Source organism: Thunnus albacares, chromosome 1 (genome assembly GCF_914725855.1).
Source record: "Thunnus albacares chromosome 1, fThuAlb1.1, whole genome shotgun sequence".
Taxonomy (NCBI): domain Eukaryota; kingdom Metazoa; phylum Chordata; class Actinopteri; order Scombriformes; family Scombridae; genus Thunnus; species Thunnus albacares.
In genome coordinates, this window is record NC_058106.1 from 12,442,779 (window position 1) to 12,465,659 (window position 22,881).

Genomic DNA, 22,881 nt, shown 5'->3' on the forward strand with positions numbered 1-22,881 from the left:
GTCTCTCCCCTCTCTCTTTGCCATCCTGAGAATGTATGATGAACTGTGAAACCACCATAACATGCCAAATAGGACTGTGAATTTTATAATGTTATAATTTTAATTGGCGGCCAGGAAAAACTGGATGTTCACAAAATTAGTATTAAAATCCCCCAATATATTTTGTGCAAAATAAGATTAAGGCCAATTAGACCAATTTGGCATGGATGTCATAAATGGCTTAATGGATCATTATCAACCAAAAAAATCTTTTCAGTAATCTCTTAGAGTCCACAAAAATGTCCACAAAATTTCAACATCATGGCAAGTAAAGTATTGATGAGTGTTTGAAAGTAAATTTTATTACTAAAAATAAAACAGATTCACATTTAAGTTGCAATTTTAAGCAACCTAAGAGCACATACTTTTAATACAGTGCAGTTTCTCTAAAAATCTACTCAACCAAATTAACTAGTTTGACGTTGTTGCCCACAACAGCACATCAAAACAAGCTAAACCGAGAATGTGATGAGCTTGAGTGGATAATTGATCTGGCTGAAATTACCAATGGATTTCTGCAGAGCTTACGCCTGGAAATCTATTGTGCTTCAGGTCATCTATTGGGAATCATAGAGGTATGTAATACAGTGAAATGGGCACAGAACACAGTGTTAATAATCTGTTTACACTTCAACCCCCTTTCCATTGATTTCCATTCCCACCATGCACCACCCGGCAACTCCCCCCCCTCCCCCCCGGACTTTGGTCTGTGTGATGTTTCCATGTGTGTATATTTGTCTAGCATGTTTCTGTGTGTATATTTCTTGGATGAGTTAAAATATAGCCTCTCTGAAGAAAGGTCAGTGACAGTAAGCAACAGTCTCTGATATAGAATAAGTGTATGTAGGTCTGTTTCTTGGAAAAAGTAATAGTTAACTTATCTTGTTATACTAATTGTGTTCTGATATTGATTCTGATATTGCAATTTTGATTTTAACTAGTGATTTATTGTTCTACATAGTTCCCAAGCAATATCAAAAATGTCCTTGTAAATGAAACTTCTCAACAAATAATGCTTGTTCTTGAGGTCTTTTCAGGGTTCTTTAAAAAAACAAAAAACAAAAACTAGTCAGGAGGAAATCAACCTATCAGTAAGCTTGATTCATTTTTAATAAAAAAATGACCAATTTAGCTCACATTAAAAGGATATTACATAAGTGGTATACTTACACACTAAAGAAGACACAGCTGAAACATCACTGCATTTTTTCCCTTTGCTAAATTCTGACATTGAAAACTGAGTAAGAGGAACAATGGAATTGGCTGGTGAACCCTTTTTGTACTTTTTGGATAAGTGGTATACTTAACATCACTCAATAACATTAAAATATAACAATGACATTCAAAAATGACATATTAGTTAGTGAGCTGCATAATGCCCACTTTTGTCTGACTATGTTTTAATACCTGGCTGACGTTTGATACTGCTAACAGCTCTGCTATGTAGCTGCTTGAGCTAAGGTTAGCTTCACAAACTAACAGGGCAGACTGCTTCACAGCCTACTATACTGGAGGTCCCTGTTTATAGCTTTTAACAAGAGAGCATAAAACCATGATATGATGTACTAAAAAGTTTGATGGGAGATCCTGTAAACTCATACTGTAAACTGTTCATAAGCTGTCTGTCAGTTATGCTTGACAACTAGAGCTATATCTGCTGTCTGAATTTTACATAAGGCACATATCTAGATCATTTATGTAGAAAAAGACTTTTCACTATGTTGGTCTTGGTGTATCTTTTTTGACAAAACTATTGTTAGCCAAGTGTCAATAGTGCAGACATCAGCATATTGGCATATTTAACCTGCTAACCAATTTATTTAAATAAATAGTTTATTTATTTGTTGTTTTGCCAGCTTACAAAATTAATGTTACTTAAATTTACTTAAATGTAGCTAATTATGAATAAATACTGACTGTTGGGAATGAAAATTTCACAATTTTTCGATTTTTGTTTAAAATGTTCAGGCCTATTTTATGTATGTTATACGTTGCTACTCATATTTGATGCAAAAATATTTTTTCAGCATACTTTTACACACACAAACACACACATACACAGAATATATACAGTATATATTCTAAAATTGTCTAGTATCAACTCCACTCTTCTGTGTGTGTGTGTGTGTGTGTGTGTGTGTGTGTCTGTTTGTGTGTATCTCACTGCAGCTCTGTCTGTCTGCCTTTAAAGAGGCTGTGAATGATCTTATTTAGTGTGCGCTGATTGCTGCTTTAACCTGGCGGCCACGCTGGCTGCTGCTGCATTAATAATCGCGGGGAGGCAGGAGAGCTGGCGAGGCCCGCACCTTGTTCACCGCTCGCTCGCTTGCTATCTCCACGGCACCAAGGAAAGAGCCAGCAAACAGCAGGGGAAGTGTGGCGGAAAATTACAGTCTTCACATGCCAGCCAGGAAGGCTGCTGCCGCTGCTCGGTGGGGGCCAGTGCTGTGTGAAGAAGACAGAGGAATTGGGAGGACGTTTTAGTGCATAATGCCTGTGTGGAGGCAAAAGAGTGGTGTGTGTGTGTGTTTGTGTTAATGTGTGTGTGGTCTTCTACTTGTGACCATGTGTGAACCAGTCAACACTTTTGCCAGGTCCGGTCTTCTTGAAGGAGCTTGTTTGAAATTAGGTCTCTGCTGGTTTCGGCTTTCAATCGAGATTCTGATTAGAAAGAAGTCTATAGAGTTGAGGCTTCGGACTTAACTTACAGTTAAGAATTTAAATTAGAGTGAGTGTAGCCAGTGTGTGTGTGTGTGTGTGTACACACATTAGTGTTCATGGTGGTGTGCCTTTCCATATTTGTATAAAATGATTTTATGCTCTGGCTCCCTCCCTCAGTCCAGCGACATGCAGGTTAGGTGAAATGGGGACTAAATTGGCCGTAGGTGTGAATGTAAGTGTGAATGTGGTTTTCTGTCTAAAGGTGATAACCGTGTGATAGACTGGTGACCTGTCCATGGTGTACCCTGCTTTATACCCAGTACATGCTGGGATAGGCTCCAGCCCTGCACAGGAAGGGGTATAGAAAATGAATGGATGGATGATTTTGTATATTTGTGAGTGGATGTGCATGTATTCATGTGTGGCATGTGAGGGGGAGAGAGAGGAAAAGTAACACAGAAAAGCAGAACATGGCAACAAAGCGATCTACCAACAGACTTCCTTTGTGTCAATATTAACTAGACGGGTTGAAACTGCTGCCCTTTTTAAATGCGGCCAACAATTCCCTCTTTCAGTCCAGTCCAGACGACATTTTGATTGGTTGTGTGAAGATTAAAGCTTCGCACTCTCTGCCAGGGAGAACAGTATAATTGATATTTCAGCTCTGGGCAAACTTGCTCTCGCAGGCCAGTGGCTGTTTCAGCAGAAAATTAATGTTAGCACAGCTTGGCGGCAGAACGGTCGGCATGTTTCAGGAAATATACTCTGAGTTGGGTCTCTCTGGTCCACTGGCTTCTGCTGCAACTCTGTGTGTGTGTGTGAAATGAACATCCCATGTTGGGAAAGTGCATATACCTCCCTTTTTTGTGCACTCACACACAAGTAGTTTACCATAAATGTTGATCTGTACTAATGGTAACAAAGCTTAAGGGGTTTTGGTGCTATATTAAATGTAATGTGGAGTTGATATTTTTCAATGACAATTGAAACTGTAGAAATGCTCCTTTAATGGCACTCACTTTTGCCCCCTAATCTTATGATGCCAAAATGTTGGGATACATTTGAAGATGTCAAGGGCACTTCAAAAGGGAATGCGACGAGAATCAGAGTAGGATTTGATCAGTCCCAGTGCTCCTCGGTAATATCAAGTTGCTCAACAATGAGGAGCATCTCTTGTCTACTTCATTAGCACATGTATCATTCAGCCAGTGTGAAGAACATAAAAATCGACCTAGCATGAAACAACGCTGGAGTCCTCGTTCAGATAGCACCCTCATGGTGCACTTGTCCTGAATGGGCCATTTAAGTGGACACAGGGGATTAGGCAGATGATGGCAGCCGAGGTCCTCATATTGGTGCAGTGTGACTCGGACCACATTAACAGGACATTAGTCTCATTTCCATTCCAACGGCGTGCGCTTCCACATAACACTGGAGACCGAAATCATTGTGACCCTCACACTCCAGCCTTTCATTTCCTGTTGCCATTCAAACCTTCCTTATCTCTCTCTCTGTTCTCCCATTTTCTTTCTTGCCCTTTCTCTGCTGTATTCTGTCTGTCTTTTTTTTTCCTGTCCTTGCCCCCGCACACCCCATTCTCTCCCCTCCATCTCCTCTTTTTCTTTCTTTCCTTCTTGTTCCACATCAGCGGCTGGGTGAAGCCTCTCCCCGTCACGCTTGGCCGCGCTCCCCTTAATTACCATGTATTCTTCTTTAGCTAATAAAAAACGCTGATGAAACCGATTACATGGCAGCAGGGCTTTGTATGGAGTTGGATTTAGGCACGAATGGAGAGTGAGAGAAGAATAGAGAAAGAGAGGGACATTGAAAAAGAGAGATAAAAGGAGAGAGAGACAGTAGGGGGGTAGCGACAGAGAAAGCTGTAGACAAAGGGACTGAGAGAGAAGGAAAGAGAAGGAAGAGAGGAAGGGAGGAGACAGAAATATGGAAAGGAATGGAAACGATAGATGGAAATAGGAAAAAAAGGAATGGTTTGGGCAGTAACCCGTTTGTTGTCTTTGTTGTTGTTTGGGTCAGAGATGCTTTAGGCCCTGAGGGAACTTCCTCATCTTATCACAGTGAGCAGACGGCTGGCACATCTTTCTCATTACTAGCCTCTCAGTTATAGATTACTCCTGCCTTACTCCTCTCCCCAGCCACAGGCAGTCTCTGTTACAGTCTACAGAGCCACGCTTGCACCAAACGCAGTTTGAACTCCTGAATATAGACATTGCCTTTTTCTTTTGCCTTTTATGAACATTAAGTCACTCTGTCTGTCCATGTAATTGTGGTTTCAACTGCAACCAACTGTGGCTCGGAGGAGAAAATGAAATAGGGCTTAGAAAAGCCTTCTGAGAGGAGCTGGTAGCTGGTTCATGATACACAGCCTATTATACAAAGCAGCCCATTATACAAAAACAACAGTTAGAGAGAGGTGCATCATTGACACAGCACCCCCCCCCGTCGTCGGCCCAGCACCGCCATAAAATTAGCCTTCCCCATCTTCACCTTCACCTGCCGCCTATGCAGTCTTCCTCTTTGCATTGTATTGTGTTTCTATTCAGCTGGATAGTGTAGTGCTTGTTTAGTTTCAAACTTAGTGCATTACCACTTGAGTGAGACTGTTTTGTTTCAGTAAGTGCAAAAAACACCAGAGAAAGCACTTACAGTTGTAGCAGTTTGTCTGTTATAGCAGTTGAGAAATGAGATCCCAAGAACTTGGTAAATGTGATTAAACACAAGAGTGAAAAGCCTTCCTCATTTTCCACTCTTGAAGGATTGTGTTCCAATAATGAAAAATTGGCTGCTTCAACAGAGTGACCCCTTAAGTTAGAAAATGGTTTCTATCAAATTGTCGGTAACATTTCTGGGGAAAAACACTCTGAGTAGACAATTTCTGATGACTTTTTTTTTTTTTTAAATATAACTTATGTATACATATTTGTGGGAAAACAACACCCTTCACATATTCCTAATCAGCAAGTTAGAACATGAACTAAGACCTTTGTTCCCACTATAAGTGCAATTTTCTGTATGCATATCTAGACCCATTAGCAGCAAAACTGTGCCACACAGCAACCGTTGATGCACACAAATGCTTCGGAACAAGCTATGCCATTACTGGTTTGTTGTCCTATTTCATGACCCCTTTTGAATGAATACGGAAGCCCTGTGAGGCATCCTCCACATTTACATGTTAATGTTTGCAATTTGTAAACATAAATTGAAAATGTCAGAAGCTCAATAGCTAAATGGAGATAAGTAAACACATTATTGAAACGCTGTGGCCACTTAAAGTCGGACACCCATTCCATACAAAAGCAGAAAATTATTAGGAGGAGGAGAAGGATGAGGAGGAGGTAAGAGGAGGAGGAAGAAGACAAAGAAGAATAAGAAAGAGGAAAAAGAGGGCAGGGGCGCTTTAATTCGCACAGCACGTACTTGCCGAGGGGGTGAGACGATTAGGTTTGTGATGAGAGGCAGCAGTGTGACGGAGAGGGCATGGGGGGTGTCAGGATGAGCGAGGATGAGGGAGATGAGAAAGAGAGAAGTATTATCTCGCTGTGCTTTAAGAATCCCACACATGCACGTGCAAAAGCACACATTTGTATGTGTAGATACATACACATGCACTTACATCAACCTATGCATGGTTATGCCCACATGCACACACTTAAAATGTACACATTGCACATTGTGTTCACACATTCTCTCTTTCTCTTCCACACACACACACACACACACACACACACACACACACACACACACACACACAGCCAGTGGAGAGGAGTCAATGCAGTTGGCACCTGGTTCCCCTCACTGCACACACATTCATCACTCAGTCGTGGGCCTGACAGAACCCCCTGCCCCACAGGCCACAGGTCCACACATACACACAAGCATACACACAGCTTTACATTTTAACACACATGCACAGACGCCAGCAAGAGAGCGAGAGAGATAATGAAGAAACATCAGCAATATTATCAAGCAACGAAACTACCCACAGGACAGACACCTGCACATAAACATGCATATACTTTTTGTCAAACAGTATGAGTATTTCAGATGACTCTAAAGCAGCACATTCATCGTTACAATGGAATACTGTTGTGAATGTAGAATAGGTATACAGAAGAGTTTGTGACTTAATTTAAATGATAAGATGTAGATCTAATAGCAGAAAGCATCATCACTCTATTTGACAACTGTAACTGTTTGTCTTACAATTGATACTACCATTGCTTGTGCATTACATGTAGCCAACATGTAGCCTCTAGCTTTAACTGGTTGACCAGTAAGTGCACCTGTCTCCAGTAAACTACTAATTAAGAGTCCCAATCTGAATCAGAGACTTGCTAATTAATAGCTTGTAAAATATGAACATTTAGGTCTTTGGTTGAACAATGAAATCACTGGATTGGTCAACATGTGTTATCTAACCTGAAATGTAATCAACTATGAATTACTGGATAACTCTAAAGTAACATAGTGAAGTTACTATGGATTTTAAAGTTGATAAGATTAACTCGATTTTGCTCAGCATCATATGCATTTTGACACGTTGCAAAATATCATGCTGCTATATACTGTAACAACCCTTGATAAATTCTGATTCTCTTACTCTAGAGTCATGATTGTAGAGGGTAGGCTGATCATTATGGGAGTAAATAAAGAATACAAATCCTAGCTACATCAATTTCCCTGCACCTCCATTTTCAACAGTCCTGATCAGCAAATATACATGTATATGGTCTTGAATAATTACAGTTTAGCATTGATGTGTGTTCATCTATACTCACGTGTGAACATCAGTGACCAGAGATAAGACCAGGACAGCAGGTTGAATGTGTTCATTATTCTGAATCAAACACAGGGTTTGTGTGTGAAAGTGGTTTCAGACCCTCAGCAGTCATCATGGGAGGCAAATGTCATCTCATGACAGAGAAAAGACAAACTGTTATTAATCTGGGAAATGAAAGATTACATTACAGACGGAAACTGTCAAACAGTGTTCAATATCTTTGAGCTCTGGCGCTTACAGCATCATCCAGACAATTTCAAGAGCTATACTTGAAAAAAATCAGATAGACCAGCATGTTAAACAAATATACTGCTAGCATCAATAAAACATACTGTGCTCTGTCTGCTGCATGTGGATATTCTGAGTAATCAGTATTTAGGCCACTTAGTTATCTATTCTAGATTATTCCTGATCATATAAAAACCTTTCAACCATTTGTCAGGTCCCTCACTCCTTCAGTGATATTTAGGGAATGGACAGTTAGTGCATTGCTTGAGATTGAGCCTAAAATTTCATGTGAGATCTAACCAAAAGTTTTTGGTGTTAAAAAACTTTGGTAGTAAATTGGTTGCATACTGGTTGACAGACTTTGCCACTCTCTCTCTCCTACACACAAATACACACACAGACACCAAACACAATTTGCTCAACCCCCAGCATGTGTTTACTCCTGTCCTTCATCTTACAGACTGTGGAATTTTGCTGATAACACAAGCACTTATCAAATGAGTAATTGGCCATCTTGCATGAGCTATGGCAGTGTTACCTTTGTGTAACTCATTGCTGTTGTGTGCTTGAGAAAAATGGCAAACATCAACAGGTACTGGGACTCCAGAATATATGCCGTTAAGAAACCCTGTTTACTGTAAGAAAGTGGATTTAGAGGAAATAATTTCTGAAAACCTTCCTAGTCTTCTCATAACCAGGTTTTTTTTGCAACCTACTGGCTTACAAGGCAGTGACAGAGTTAACAGCAGGTTTTTACAAATGGAAACTGGCACATTTGTACATTGCCTCTCTGATTCATGTGTTGCATAGCCAAACCTCAATTTGTCTGGGAATTTGGCTTTTCCAAATTCATCATTTGGTCATAGCAACCATTTTGACCATCTTATATTTTCCTTCCTCTGTTTCAACTGGTCCCTCTTTGGTGTGTATGATGGGTGAGGTAAAGCTGCCATCTCAACTGATCATTGCTGCTCAGACCACCTGAGATGAAAAATAGAGCCTGTGAGTGCAGTTAAGTGCAGCATGATGTGCTGATTTCAATCACCAGAATAAATAGTTTTGATTTGCCACCATCGGTCCATGTTACACTGACAGTGGGTTACAGGTCACAAAAACCTAAGAATTCATCTATGTCAGTCCATTTGATTAACAACTCGTGGTTTGTCTATGTATAAGACAACAGAGTGTGGACCATAAATAATCTAAAAGAAAAGTGCTATGATTTGTTATTTGGTATGATGAAGGCAAACAACAATAGATGTATTACTGTATTTCATCACCGCATTTACAGATCACAATTGTTTTATGTTTGGAACTACCATTTTAATTCAGCACCACACAAGCTGAAAAGAAAGATTTAATGGTTAGGCCTTGTAGGAAAATCAATAGTTACACATGTAATTACAGTTGTATTCTGGATGACCACCAGAGGCAGTGCTAAACGCTGGATGTCCATCTTGTGCATGCACAGGTCAAATATTTAATATCAACAAAGTCACACATAGTGTATATATGCCCACTTCATCATGAAAAATGTCCCTACAGGATCTTCTCACCAAGATTCGAGAAGTCGGTCATCCAGAATTCATATAACCTTAGTTACATGCATAAACCCACCTTACTAGGAATGGCCTGAGTATTCTTGAAAGACCACTGCTGCTACTGCATGGGGAGCTTGCAGTAACTGTAAAAATGGGCAGAGGTGCACGGCGCAGCCCAGGTGGCTGCAGCAAAAATCTCACTCAGAGGGACCCCTTGTAGCACTGCCCAGGAAGTGGAGACACTCTTGGTGCACAGAGTGTGCGAATAAATTATTTTTCCAGTTCACACATATCTATTTTTAGGGGCAAATATGAGTGAAATACTCGCTCTGTAGAGCCCTGATTTGATGAGAGTCCATGGTCAACCCAATGAATACTATCCTTTGGCTGGGTATGAGACCACCTTGGGCATAATGACGGTAAGGCCCAATTGTGTCATGTGATGTAGAAGGGCTGCAGTGTCCTGTTCTTCCTGTTCCCTGGTCAGAGCACAAACCAGCCTGTCGTCCAGATATGGGAGGATTTGCATACCGCTGGCTTACATCGAGGCCAACGCTGTGCACCTTGTGAGGACCTGTGGGGCAAGGGAAAGACCAAATGGGAGCATCTTGAAATGATAGCCCTTGCCTTTGAACAAGAAGTACAGGCACTGCCTGTGATGTAGTGCTATTGGAACGTGAAAGTGTACATCCTTCAAATTGATGTGTGATGTGCCGTGTCACTACTGGAGCACATCTGTTGTACTCAGCATGTGGAAGAGCAACACCTTCAGAAATTCGTTCAGCCCTCATAAGTCCAGTATAAGTCACCTTTTTTGGTGACTGAGTAGAATCCACCTTGCTGTGTCTGCAGATCTAGATCTAGAAAATTGGGGGGCCAGCATTGGAATTGAAGATTGTACCCCTGGGACAGTGTGGCCACCATCCAAGTGTCTGAAGTGCAGCCTTCCCAGCAGCTGAGGTGCCGCTGGGAGAATTGTTTGTTATGAGAACGACTGGCAGTTCGGTTTCTGGCATGTCTAGGGCAAGTTAATTCCCCAACACCAAGTGTGCGGTTGGAAAATAAGGCTGCCTGGCAGTAGGTTGTGTGTGGGGCTTACCTCCAATCAGCAACATCAGCCAGCTCCAACCGGGAGTTCCCCCACGAGCGGCAAGCCCAGACGGTGCCAGTACAGTTCTCGTGCATAGGTTTTTTGTTGGTAGTGGTTGGTCCCAAAATGAAACAAAGCTGGAGGTAGTCAGCTTGCAGTTCTCATGGCTAAAGACAAAACCTTATTCCAGTGTTGAGTCTCTCACTCTCACGGCTGTTCAGCGTCAACATCACTTCTGGATGCTGCTATCCAGAAGCCTTCTCACACCTGGGCCACTGGGTTAATTGATAAGCCCTGCTCACTACTAGCCAGCCAAAAAGAAAAAAATGAAGTACTAATGATGATTAAAGAGCATACTGATCAACCTAGCATTTGAGCAGTACTGGGGAGGGGGATGTTTAGGGGGCAATAGCAGGTCAACAGCATATGCCACATAGAAGTAGTATACAAGTGGTATACATCATCTGAAAGCTGGGAACCAAGTCAAGTTTTACTAGTAATGAATCTGCAATGAGTGTGTAGGGCTTAGAACATTATGATGGAAGTATATAATGGCCATTCACATGCTCAATTATGTCTCATAAGTTGTTGCAATTTTTGGGTTGATACCATTTGTTACTCAGATTTGGTGCAAAATTTAACCATTTCTGACTACTCCAGAATTGATAAAAATGGTCAAAAATACCACATGAAGACACCATGATTGGGTGGTGAGCACTTCTGTTCTGGAAATTGCTCAGAAACCCAATATATACCTTGGCAATATAATTAGGTCAATATACCTTGGCAAGCCATACATCCTCTGAATGCCCTACATCTCTAGTTTGTGGTTGTTAAGTTTCATTAGGCTGTGATTATCCTAGAAGTCATAGTGAGTGAGTCATTTTATACAGTGAGGTCAAGTTTCAAAAAATGGTCTCACTATAATGAAATGACTACTATGGGGACTAACATCATCACACATCAATACAATTGGGCTAATTGAATCCACAAGAGTCACAGCTTTCCAGTCATACCAAATTATGCAATTCCAGGATTTAGTGACCCCAATATGCAGACATATTATAATACACCATTTTTAGAATTGATGAAAATAAGATTTTTACTGCATGCAAAAAACTGCATGGTTTTTGCCCAAAATTGCATGGGATTAGCGTAAAGTGGGCCTGTCTGTAAAGGGGAGACTTGTGGGTACCATAGAACCCATTTTCATATGATATTGTGATGTGAGAGGTCAAGGGACCCCTTTGAAATGGCTGTGCTAGTTTTTCCCTTGTCAAAATTTAGCCTAACTTTGGAGCGTTATTTAGCCCCCCTCCTGACAAGCTAGCATGACATGGTACCAATGGATTCCCTAAGTCATCTAGTTTCATTTAATACTGGTACCTTCACTGTAGCTTTAAAAGTGAGCCCACTACAGTCTCAGTAATGTCACCCGTGGACGCCGGTGTCCTCTGGGAGAGGAAGAGGTTAATCACAGAAGCAGAAGAAGAGCAGGAGAGGTTTTTGTTTAGCCTACTTTGTTGCAGTGTTGTCCTCACATGAACTATTCGGTGGGCTGTCTACTGTGTCCAGACGATGAGTGAATCAGCTGTTTAGCAGCTATGGCATCCCAGTGGATGTTTTCTGCTTGTGAGTGTTGTAGGAGCCTTAAGACACAGTGTTGTTTTAACAGTTTCTTCAGGTGTTTTGCTGAATCACTGCAGGGTTTAACTGTTAGATAGAGGAGACAAAACAGATTTGGTATGATTATCTCTGGGAACAGCAGTATTAAAGATGTCTTGGTCTGTGGAAGAGTGAGTTGTTTGTTTTGATGTCTCTTGACTGACTATACTGAATTTCTTACTAAATAACTTGAAACTATGCTTCAAGCTACTAAGCGTGAATGAATTTCAACATAAAGTTTGTTTCATAATATTGCATGTAGCTTGACAAAAAAAAATAAAGTTAACTTAGGAGATCAGATGACATGAGAAAAAAATGTACAGAGGAGGTTAAAATGATGGAAGCCCTTAGGGACGTGACGTGTGTCTCCTTGGAGATACAGAATCTGACACTAGTTTTATTTTGACCTCCGGCATGGGCATGTTTTAAGGTGGAGACAGACATTCCCCCGCACAACCAAAAAATCCTTTGACTGAGAGAAAACACATGATCCCCTTTGAGCTGACTAACTGATTACTCAAGATTAAGTTTAAAATCAACGCTTTCACATTTCACCACAGTCATTCACATTTAAACATAAATTGTACAGTTCAATACATTACTCAAACATTAAGAGACAACACATGTCTACAATTGAATGTAATCAACCATTACAGTACCTGAGTTTAACAATACATAGCCAGAAAATGGTGTACATTGTCACAAGAGGTCTCTCTATAGTGTTCAAAGCTTTACTAAAGGTGACCATTGGAGGGCAATGATGGTACATGCAGTGTGTGGCAATTCACTCTATGATTAATTTAGCTGAATTTTATTGTAGAAATATCAGTTGGACCATTTTGACTGGCATTAGTTTGTGACCAATAATAGCCTATATAGGTTGCAAGATGATTATATCCTATATACATTGAATCAACATTTTGCTTAAGACAAACAGAATACTTAAGCAAAGCATTATTTTAAAGGTAGAGTCAATCATTTTGGAGAAAGATTGTTGATATTTGAGCTAAATCCAAACAAATACACCCCTCCCTTTGTGTTGCTTCAGAAGCTCTGCCACCCAAATTCATGGATGCGCATTGCCAAGGCAACGACCAAAAGAGAAATATGACGGAATCCAGAGCGTTGCGTCAGCTGCAGAGACACTTCAGTTCCTCTCACACTTTATCACAAGCAGAAAAAAAATCGTCTCATGTTAGCACAACAGTTTATCCACACTCTCTGCCTCTCTGCAGCCTCCCCACTTCTCACTCAATCCGCGTTCAGTGTCTCTGTCCACAGAAGCAGCCGTCTGGAGAGCTGGGAGGACAACGGCTGGACAAACTGCCTTCACCGGGCTGACTGACAGCAGAAATTTGCTGAACCAAAATAGTTCGCATGTTGGCTCTGCGTCAAGAAATCGACAGTGTTTGTATTTATTGATTCATTGATATGGTTAACAAGTTCAAAACATATATACAGCGGGATATTTGTGTGATTCAAACAGCTGCCTGCTCAAATTATGCTTCACTAAAAGCTACTGAAACAGACTCGGAGTGTGAAAAAACCCAGGGGGTCTCTGTTACGCTGTCTCGTATTCAGTGTGGATTGATACATTTAATAAAATGGAAGCATATCTGTTCTTTTAGAAAACACTTTCTGTGTGAATTGGCCATGGCCTCTCTCTCTCCAGTTCGCCAGTCCTCCCCCACCATTCAACGGGTGCTGGAGACGGCAGACTGTCATGTCCTCACAAAGACAACTGCTCTGATGACTTCCCCCTGTCCTGTGCACGAGCACGACCTCCTGTTGCTGATTAGCTGGAATAGTGTTGTGTGGTTCACTGCAAGCCACTTTGTTTGTTTCCCATGTACAGAGCCAGGGCTGTGTATGAGCACCAGATTTTTTTTCAGCGCGCACACAGAACGGACAGCTAGCGGGGGGGGGGGGGGGGGGGGGGGGGGGGGAGTAGACATTGATTGAATTTGATAAAAAAATGTATTGAACAATCTTTCTCTAGAATTACTGACTCTACCTTTAATTTATGATTAGCATCTGGTGAATGTTCTTATCTGAAGTCATACCAGAGTGAAAAACCAAAGGGGGAGGATAAGTGTGTTTGTGTGTGTGTGAGTGTGTGTGTAAGCATGGAGTTAGAGGAGAAAGGAAGAGAATTTGAGGTTTATGGAAAAGTGATAGGATTGTCCCAACTCATCAAAATAAGCTGATGAGGTTAAATTGTGGTAACATAGTCTCTTTTTTTTCAAGGACAAGTCCTTTAATCCAGTGTTTTCTGAGACTTGAGGAGCTGATGAAAGAATGTAACTGTTTTCAGTCTGTGTCATAAATCCTACTTTCTGACACAACTGGGGGTCTCTGTAGGTATAATGGTAGGAGGATTAGACCTGTGAAGTGTCAGACTGACACTTTAACATTGAGAAAGGACTTTCAGTTTACCTTTGAGGTAATTCCAAACCGAAGTTGAATATAAATCCATATTCTTGAGGTTAAAGCTCATCATGTTGTATGTAATATCTTATACAAACAGTCAAATGGAAAACCAGTACATCTAAGCATTGCACCTCTAACTCGTGTTGTCAGATTCATGATGGACAGTAAAAAAAAATCAATGGAACCAAATATATTGTCTGTTTTATTCCATGTATTGTTCTTCCATGTCAAAACCTGGCGTCTACATTACCCATAATGCAACTCAACTCGATTCACTCAACTGTACAGATTCGGGTGTGTCATGCTAGTAGTGGCAAATTTAGCCTGGGGCCGTTAGCCTTAATCAGAGAGATGAAGAGCAGGCTACAGATCTGGTAAGCTCGCTTCGTACTAACTAACACAGACCCAAATTTTTTTATTTTCAAAGTAGTCTTCAGCCCAAACCAACTTAACCTCAAGAGACATCACTCATCATTCATGACAGTACAAGCACACAAAAGATGTGTCTGCTTTTCATGATATATGAAAACTTTTCTCAAAGTGCACCTTGAGAAAATTGCAAATGTGCATGTATGCAAAGCTTCCTTAAAGAAGTACATTTGTGTGTCTCTCAATGTGCTCATTTAAATGTGAGCACTTGTGTGTGGATTTCAGTATTAATGGACGTTCCAGTACATTTGGTCTGACGCCAATGGGCCCAATTGCTTAGCATGCCTGCAGGACATTAATTGATGGCCGGGTTACCCTTCCTAATAAGTGTCATAAATAACGGTTTAGCAGGACGAGGGGGGAAATCTCAAATACATTAACCACTGCGTTGACATCTTAATGGAGATTCAACTGAGATGTGATCAAGTGGAATCCGTCAAGTAGGAATCCATTAATGCAGGGCTGAACCCTCCGCAGCGGCAAACAGGCGACAGTGATGACAGGGATGGGACAGACCAGCTTTACTGCTGCTCATGTGTCACTCGCAGCTTTAATGGACAGCCTTGTCAACATCCTCATCCCCACTCCCACATGGCCCTCCACCAACACAGCTGTTGAAGATCTGTCAAACCTCCGTGTCAGAGAGGCACACACACCCTCCCAAAGTCACTGATGGAGCCAGTAAAAACCACGGGCCGTTCACTGGCAGCATCATTGATTTTATCCTCGAATGATTGTTGAGGATGCACCATGCTTTGCATACCAATGGTGGGCCTTTCACAGGCAGACAGGCAGGAGGGTCAAATTAGCCCCAGATTGCCACAGTTTTTGTTGTGGGAATGGAAGTTGGAGAAGGAAGCACTGGCACCTTTTTTGGCGATTTGCTGACCAGCACTCTCACATGTGCACATAAACACACAACCACACATACAAATAAATAAACTCATAAAAATGCACCCACACACAGTTTGCCAGATTTACCTCCGTATTAGGTATGCAGCCAGGAAGCTCATCAGTGGAATTGGAGGTTTAGCCAACTGAGGATTTTTCTGTGTAACCAAGCCTCAAATGAATGGGATGAAAAACCTCTGAGCTCCCACGATATACTGTAAGTGGTGTGCGACTCAGCAAAGGCACTAGCATTAGTCCCACACTAGAGTTGCACGTGTGGGAGAGAGCCACAGCATGTATATACTGTATGCTCATTCGTGGGGGTGTTTATACATGTGTGAGTGGGAATCTGAATCTGTGTGTAAATGCATGCATGTTTGTGTATACATGTTAACAAAGACCCCATTACAGTATATTACTCTTGTTTCTATATTGAAGACATTTTTTCACTGGTCCTGTTTCAAGTGTTTTAGGGTATATTTGTAGTTGTATCCATTACAGAAATAGGAAAAATCTAACAAAATAAAACCAATTGACAACCTGGCGTCCAAGATAATTCTGCAGCACAACACTGCTGGTACCGGCAGACTGATAATGTCTTGATACGTCCAATAGGAGTCACCAAAGATGGAAATTTTTATATCATTCACACAGGGGCTTGAAATTAGCTGCCTTTTAATATTAGATCATAAATTCACAATTTTTCAAGTGTGTCTCAAAACAACAGTCAGGTGCCTATATGAACATTGAAAGAGGTTTTCCTTGCTGTAATCATTCCTCATGTTCATACCACATACCATAGACTATACAAACATGTAGATGTAGATGACGTAGTATGTGTGACGTCACCCACTGGTTTGCATAGGAGCTGGTTTGAAGCCCAGAATTGCTGCTTACAGTCGGCACCATCTTTTCCATAGGAGCTGGGACCTTCCAAATAAAGAGTGCAGAGTGTTTCTTTTCACGCTCTGGAAACACGTTCTGCTACCTCGCACCCAAGCTAGCTTATTAGGAACACTCTGCACTGCACACTTGGACTAACATTAGCTTACTAATAGGGCAGGTATCGTTATCAAGTAACATTAAACTTAGTAAAACATTGCAACAGTAGTCTGACTCAGTGCGAGTCCCGCAGCCAGGGAGAGCAGTAGGTGAATCAACTGTCAATCACAGCTGTCAATCTATAAGTCTATAAGTCTTCAAATCTTATTAATGAAGCAATAATTTCTGCAAATGATCGCCAGCACACTTATTAGAGGGCCTGAATTTAACAATTGACTTAGTATTTCATGAGAGAAGTTGATGTTACTAATTTGCACATCTGAAGCTTCATATTAACTTCAGATAAACTTTTAAACACATTCCTACAAGGAAGGAGGACTGAGGATTTTGTCCCCCATCACTTACATTGTAAGTGCATTATGAAGGGATCTTCTAATGACCAGTGTGAACAGGAGAAAAGATTATGGCAAGAACAACCTTTGTCAATGTTAATTTACATACCTGACTATTGTTTTAAGACACACTTGAAAAATTGTCAACCTGTTCTCTAATTTCTATGTTACATACATAAAATATGTATGTATTATGTATGTAATATATATTTTATAAAAGTAACATTTCATCAGAGTAACTGCGCCTTTAACCCAACCAAGTGTGCTAACACTCTTTCTGTCAATCCATTTGACTAAACATGGCTTTTCAATAATGTAGCATAAGAAGTGCCATGCTCAGCTCTTCCAGCAGAGTGGTGGATGTAGTCTATCATTAGCCTACATACTGACTTGACAGGTACTTTTGTTAAAGGAATTCCCTCAAGTTTATCAGCTACGATCTCTGAAGTTTCTATTGTAAATGTGCCAGTGTTTAGGAGGTGAGAGGAACTGCTGCAGTGATAGCCGCTGTGAGTGTGTATGTGTGCAAGCCAGTGTGCATGCTGGAGTATGTCTGCATGTGTGTGTGTATGTGCATAGAAATGTCTATTGGGGCCTGTGGTGACAGTTCTGCTCTCGGCAAGTAGGTAATTAGCATGCATTATTCAAATGAAAGACAGAGGGAATGAGGGTGGGGACCTGTCCACCTGGTTGTCAGCACTGGATCCCGTCTCGTTCAGCACCACTTACTCCACACATTTAGAACATCAGAGCCTGTCTCTTGTCAATGTATTACCCTCCTCCCCAGCGTGAGGATAATGCACTTTTGCTGGGCACCATTATGAGGCAAGATATGATTGAAGTAAGCCAAAGTCCAAGACATTTAATCTTTAAATTGGAACATATGGACATTCATATTTAAGTCAGATCAATCCAATTTTATTTTTGGAGCACTTTCAGGAAAAAGGTCTGTACAAAGTACTTCTAATAGCAATGAAGGGCATAGATAGACAAGCCCTCACATTAAAAGAGAGAACACTCAACACATCCTGACATACAGAACTTACAGGTCCCAACTAAGGTGGCTGTGTGCTTATAAAGAGGGCAGACTTGCCTGATATAAAACTACAGCTAAACTGCATGCACACAATACACTGACACCTGTATCATCTTTCAGTATCTTATCCAATGCAATATAATAGCTCTGCAATAAATCCTACCTTTGTGAAGCTAATAATATTTTTTCTGTGGCTGTGCCAGGGAGGTTTTTATTCAACTCTGTGGTAATGAGGCTGTAGTTTGCAGTGTTGCCGGATTACCATATATTGTAAGGTGCACCTGTTATTGTGTCTACGCCCTGTACTTACTCACTGCGGCTTTGTATTGTTGGTTTACTTAAAACTCCATAGCAGCAGAAATGCTAGAAGCAGAATTGGAAATGCTTTTCCACAAGGCACCAAAAGCAAATTGTGATATTTTAGACCAATTACGGACTTTCATGCACTGGGATCTGGTGTGTGAAGAACTCTCCTCATTCTGCCAGCAAGCCTCTGCAATGGCTAAAGCATCAGTATCTCCACAAACATGTCCCTTTGTTGGTATGAATGAGCTGAATTACATGTGTGCAGCAAGCACACTGGCAGCTAAAGTAGAAGAAGTACTGTATCACGCCTTTTGTGAGCAGAAATGGGAATGTGCATACAGGACTATAAAATAACCACTGCAAAGCATCTCATATCTGCACATACCTACAACATTGCTATGAGTGTAAAACTCACCCAGTGTTCTGAGACATAGACACACACAAGCACTATTCCATGATACTGACTTTTGGCATGGTTTCTAATATATTACACTCACCACCACACGCTCCTATCTCACCACAGCCATTCTGTTGGATTATCATCTCCAGACTCATTTTAGCCACAGCTGAATCATTTGCAGTTTGCCTTATCTCCCACCCATTCTCCAGCCCCACCACACCACCCCTCCAGGACTGGCCTCTGTTTACTTAATTGATCAATTAGCTGCTTGAGAAGGCTCCCTCTCCTCTACACGTTCCATTTAGCCAACATTTACATGTGTCAGTTTAATTGTGTCCCTGTCTCCTCTCCCAAATTATTTACCTACTCACTCACCCACACTGCAAAGCTCCCATTGTCCCCAGGTGACTGATAGTCTGACTGGAATTGCAATGTGCTGACTGGATCATAACTTGGCTTTTTAGGGAAGATGATGTTGAAACCAAGGCCGCCATCTAACCAGTAATCATCACAACATAACCTACACAGTCTCTAAGATTCCCTTAAAAAACTAGACAGCTGACAACTTTTACCTGTCAACTGCTGCTTGTTGTACACTGTTTGGCCAACAGTTGAAATGTTTCTTTAGGTTTCAGCACAGTAACACAGTAAAATTAAAAGTGAGTCCTGACTGTGGACAGACATGGATCCAAAGCCAAAAGATATCCCCAAATGAAAACTGCAGAAACAAAACATTTGCAGAGGAAAGTGATTTTGTGTCAGTGGCTGACTTTTTACAATGCCCTTTTTTCCCCATAACTATTCAGCCATGGGTCTCCTGGCCTGAGGTCCTTTTTCCACTGGGTTGACTGGGCATGAAATCAGACTGGCATAACCCTCCTCTCCCATAGTGGATTTACACGATTTACATACAACAGTCTTTTGACTGTGCTGGACCACCAACTAATCCTTTGTTCCCTTGAGAGCTTCAGCTGTACTTTGCCCACTTGGTGTCTGTAACAGACTCTTACTGCCCCCATGTGGTGGAAGGACATATTACATCCTGTGATAGGATGTTGGTGCTCGGTAGCCTGTATTTGTTGGTGCTGATTCACACATTTAGACAGGCAGGCTATAGATACAATAATGATGGGGACATTAAAATATTCAAATTAGTTCTAAATGGCAAAATTTGAATTCTTAGAATTGTTAAGGACTCAACAATTATTGCACTCTAAATTACACTATATTAGTATAATTACGCTGCACACAGTACAGTGAGTAAATACAAAAATACAAAAGATGAAGCAAAGATTCTAATGCAAAGTTAAGTATTCTGCTAATAGTGAACTCCGTAATAGGACAGCATGCATGACAGACATCATGCATGACCCCACCACACACACACACACACACACACACACACACACACACACACACACACATACATACATATATGTAGGTTTATAAGTTTTGTCTGTTTATAGTACTTTGTACGGAAAAGTGGTTTGTTTTAATAATAGTGCATTTTATTATACACTGTGCCCTTCAGCAACCACAAGGTGGTGGTAAATCACTGAGACTGACTTGGAGATTTGTTCTTTACAAATCACACTTGAAGCTTTTGAAACATTGGTCCAAAATGTTTCTTTTTTTCCTTTTTATTGCAAATAATAAAGAATATGGTACTTTTTTTCATTAACATAACAATAATTTTCTGTCAGTTTTACGTACTCCTTAAAGTACCTCTTAAACCATAGACTGTAATTCACTGGAAGTGCTGTGGGAACAGCTGAATTGTAGTTAGAGTCACTGTTCTGTTAGTGTAAGATCATGTTTACATTCCTATCCAAGTGTCCTTAAGCAAGACACTGAGCCTGAACCTTCTCAGAGCTCCCTCTAGTAAACCTCCCCCTCGGTCTTCAGGTTACAGGTGAAAAGTTAGTAATGACCTTTGTGGAGAAGTTAAAGGGAGGGGAACAGTGGTGTATCTCAGCATATAGAATCATATACTGTTGAACAATATAGCATAGTATATGTAATGATATACAGTATGGTGCTGTACAATATTTAGAGCTGAATGGTAATTCAGTATTATCAGTCATTTGTTTCCGTATATCTTATTGGGATGAAATTCTTATGATTAACAAAGAGTGAAGAGGAAGTTAAATGTTACTAAAATCTTTCACAGAATATCTGTAATATTTAAATTTGGCAAATTATCAAAAATTATGTTAAGCTGTGATATCATCCTGACAACAATTTTGTCAGTCAGATAGTCAGTTATACTGTGTAGTATGGCACAGTAGTATGGGCTTGTATAATGCCATATAGTTATACTAAAAATAATTAAAATATAGTATATGTAAGTTTCAAAGAGACAGATTAAAAAAAACAAACAATCAGCAAAACATCATTTTGATAAATAATTATTAATTATTGATTACAAGTAAAATAATACATATATTATTTAGTATTTATATTATTAGGTATTAACATTTATATAATTTCATATTGTAAATATTTTTACTATTTACAATGAGCATTGCACAACATATTACTGTAAAGTATAATATTGCATAATACAGTATAGTGATAGAAAAAAATTATAGTATACGGTACTGTGAAATAGTGCAGTGTTCATACTAGAATAGTACATCATGTAGTGCATTTGTAAACTCTGTGTTCTCTGCGGTTGAATTTATTGCACAGTGTAAGTGTGTGTGTGTGTGTGTGTGTGTGTGTGTGTGTGTGTGTGTGTGTGTGTGTGTGTGTGTGTGTGTGTGTGTGTGTGCGGTGATGGATCATGTCTGTAGTACTGTATATCAGTATCTGCAGTACATTATATTTCTTCTTGTAGGAAGCTAAGGATGTTCAATACTGACTACTAACACAATAACTTTACCTGTTTAGTGTGGAGTCAAGGCATTGGTATAGGAATGTGTGTTATGCTGATACATGTGTGCATCACTACTCTCCCCTGAACACTGGCGTACTAATGGTAAGGACCTCTGTCAGATTCAGGCCCCCATCACAAACATCCAGCCATCAGGGTTCAAGCTAGGATCTGCCCATTAACACGGAGGCCAGAGCGGGCTATCCACACCAGGAGAGAGAGAGTGAACATGACACAGAGCAGGTCGCTCTCCCGCAGCATGCTCACCAGCCTGCACTTTCCAAGGACATTACGGCTCCATTCCACCAGCTCTCCAGTGGCAGGCTATCATTAGTGTGCTTGCGAGAGCCCAGAGAGGTGATAGCAGGGGAATTGTGGGCTTTCATATCCACAAGCTGGTCCACAGGATGCCAGGCAGAGTGTGGTAATTTAGCTCAGAGGTGATGGAAAATAGTGGGTTAGTTTAATGACAAGTTTGTGTGGCCATGTAAAAGCACTCATCAGAGAGTGGGCGATAGAGAGAATGGGTGAGAAGCACCAAAACGAAGAGGGAAAAGGGACTCTGTCAGTGTGTTTTTGAGTGTGCCTGTGTGTGTGTGTGCCCCCTTTATAATTCGGGTTCTATTTTCTTTTTCTAATAGTGTGCCAACTTGTGTGTGTATTATTCAAAAGAAATATTTAAGAAGAAAAAAAATGTTTATTCATAAGAAAAAAAAAATCAATTATATGTCGAATAAAATCTGGACCTTAAATCCTCCAATATTTTTCCCCCTTTTGAATAATCTAATTATTGGAATTATTGAAATTCAGAACAGAAGACAAAAATAAAACAGTTGATGCTCCTCCTATTAATTAATTATCAATTTACAGATTAATAAAGCTAAGTCTTTTTATCATTAAAGGATTCATATTCAGTAATGCTCTTTTTTGATTAAACTTTAATATTGCAATACAATCTATAATATCTATAATCAATAGCAGTCCATAACTCTTTACTCTCAGACTATCCCATAGAAAACACATCAAATCATAAAAACAGTGCTAAACTGTCAACTAATCTGTACAAATATCAAGATAAAGTATTGCGCTTAT

General features: G+C 40.5%; 1 long non-coding RNA gene across 2 annotated transcripts in view; it reads left to right on the forward strand.

Annotated features, from left to right (window-relative positions):
* LOC122968194 overlaps positions 1 to 22,881 on the forward strand; it is a 117,402-nt gene that overhangs the window by 27,340 nt on the left and 67,181 nt on the right. The window lies entirely within an intron of this gene.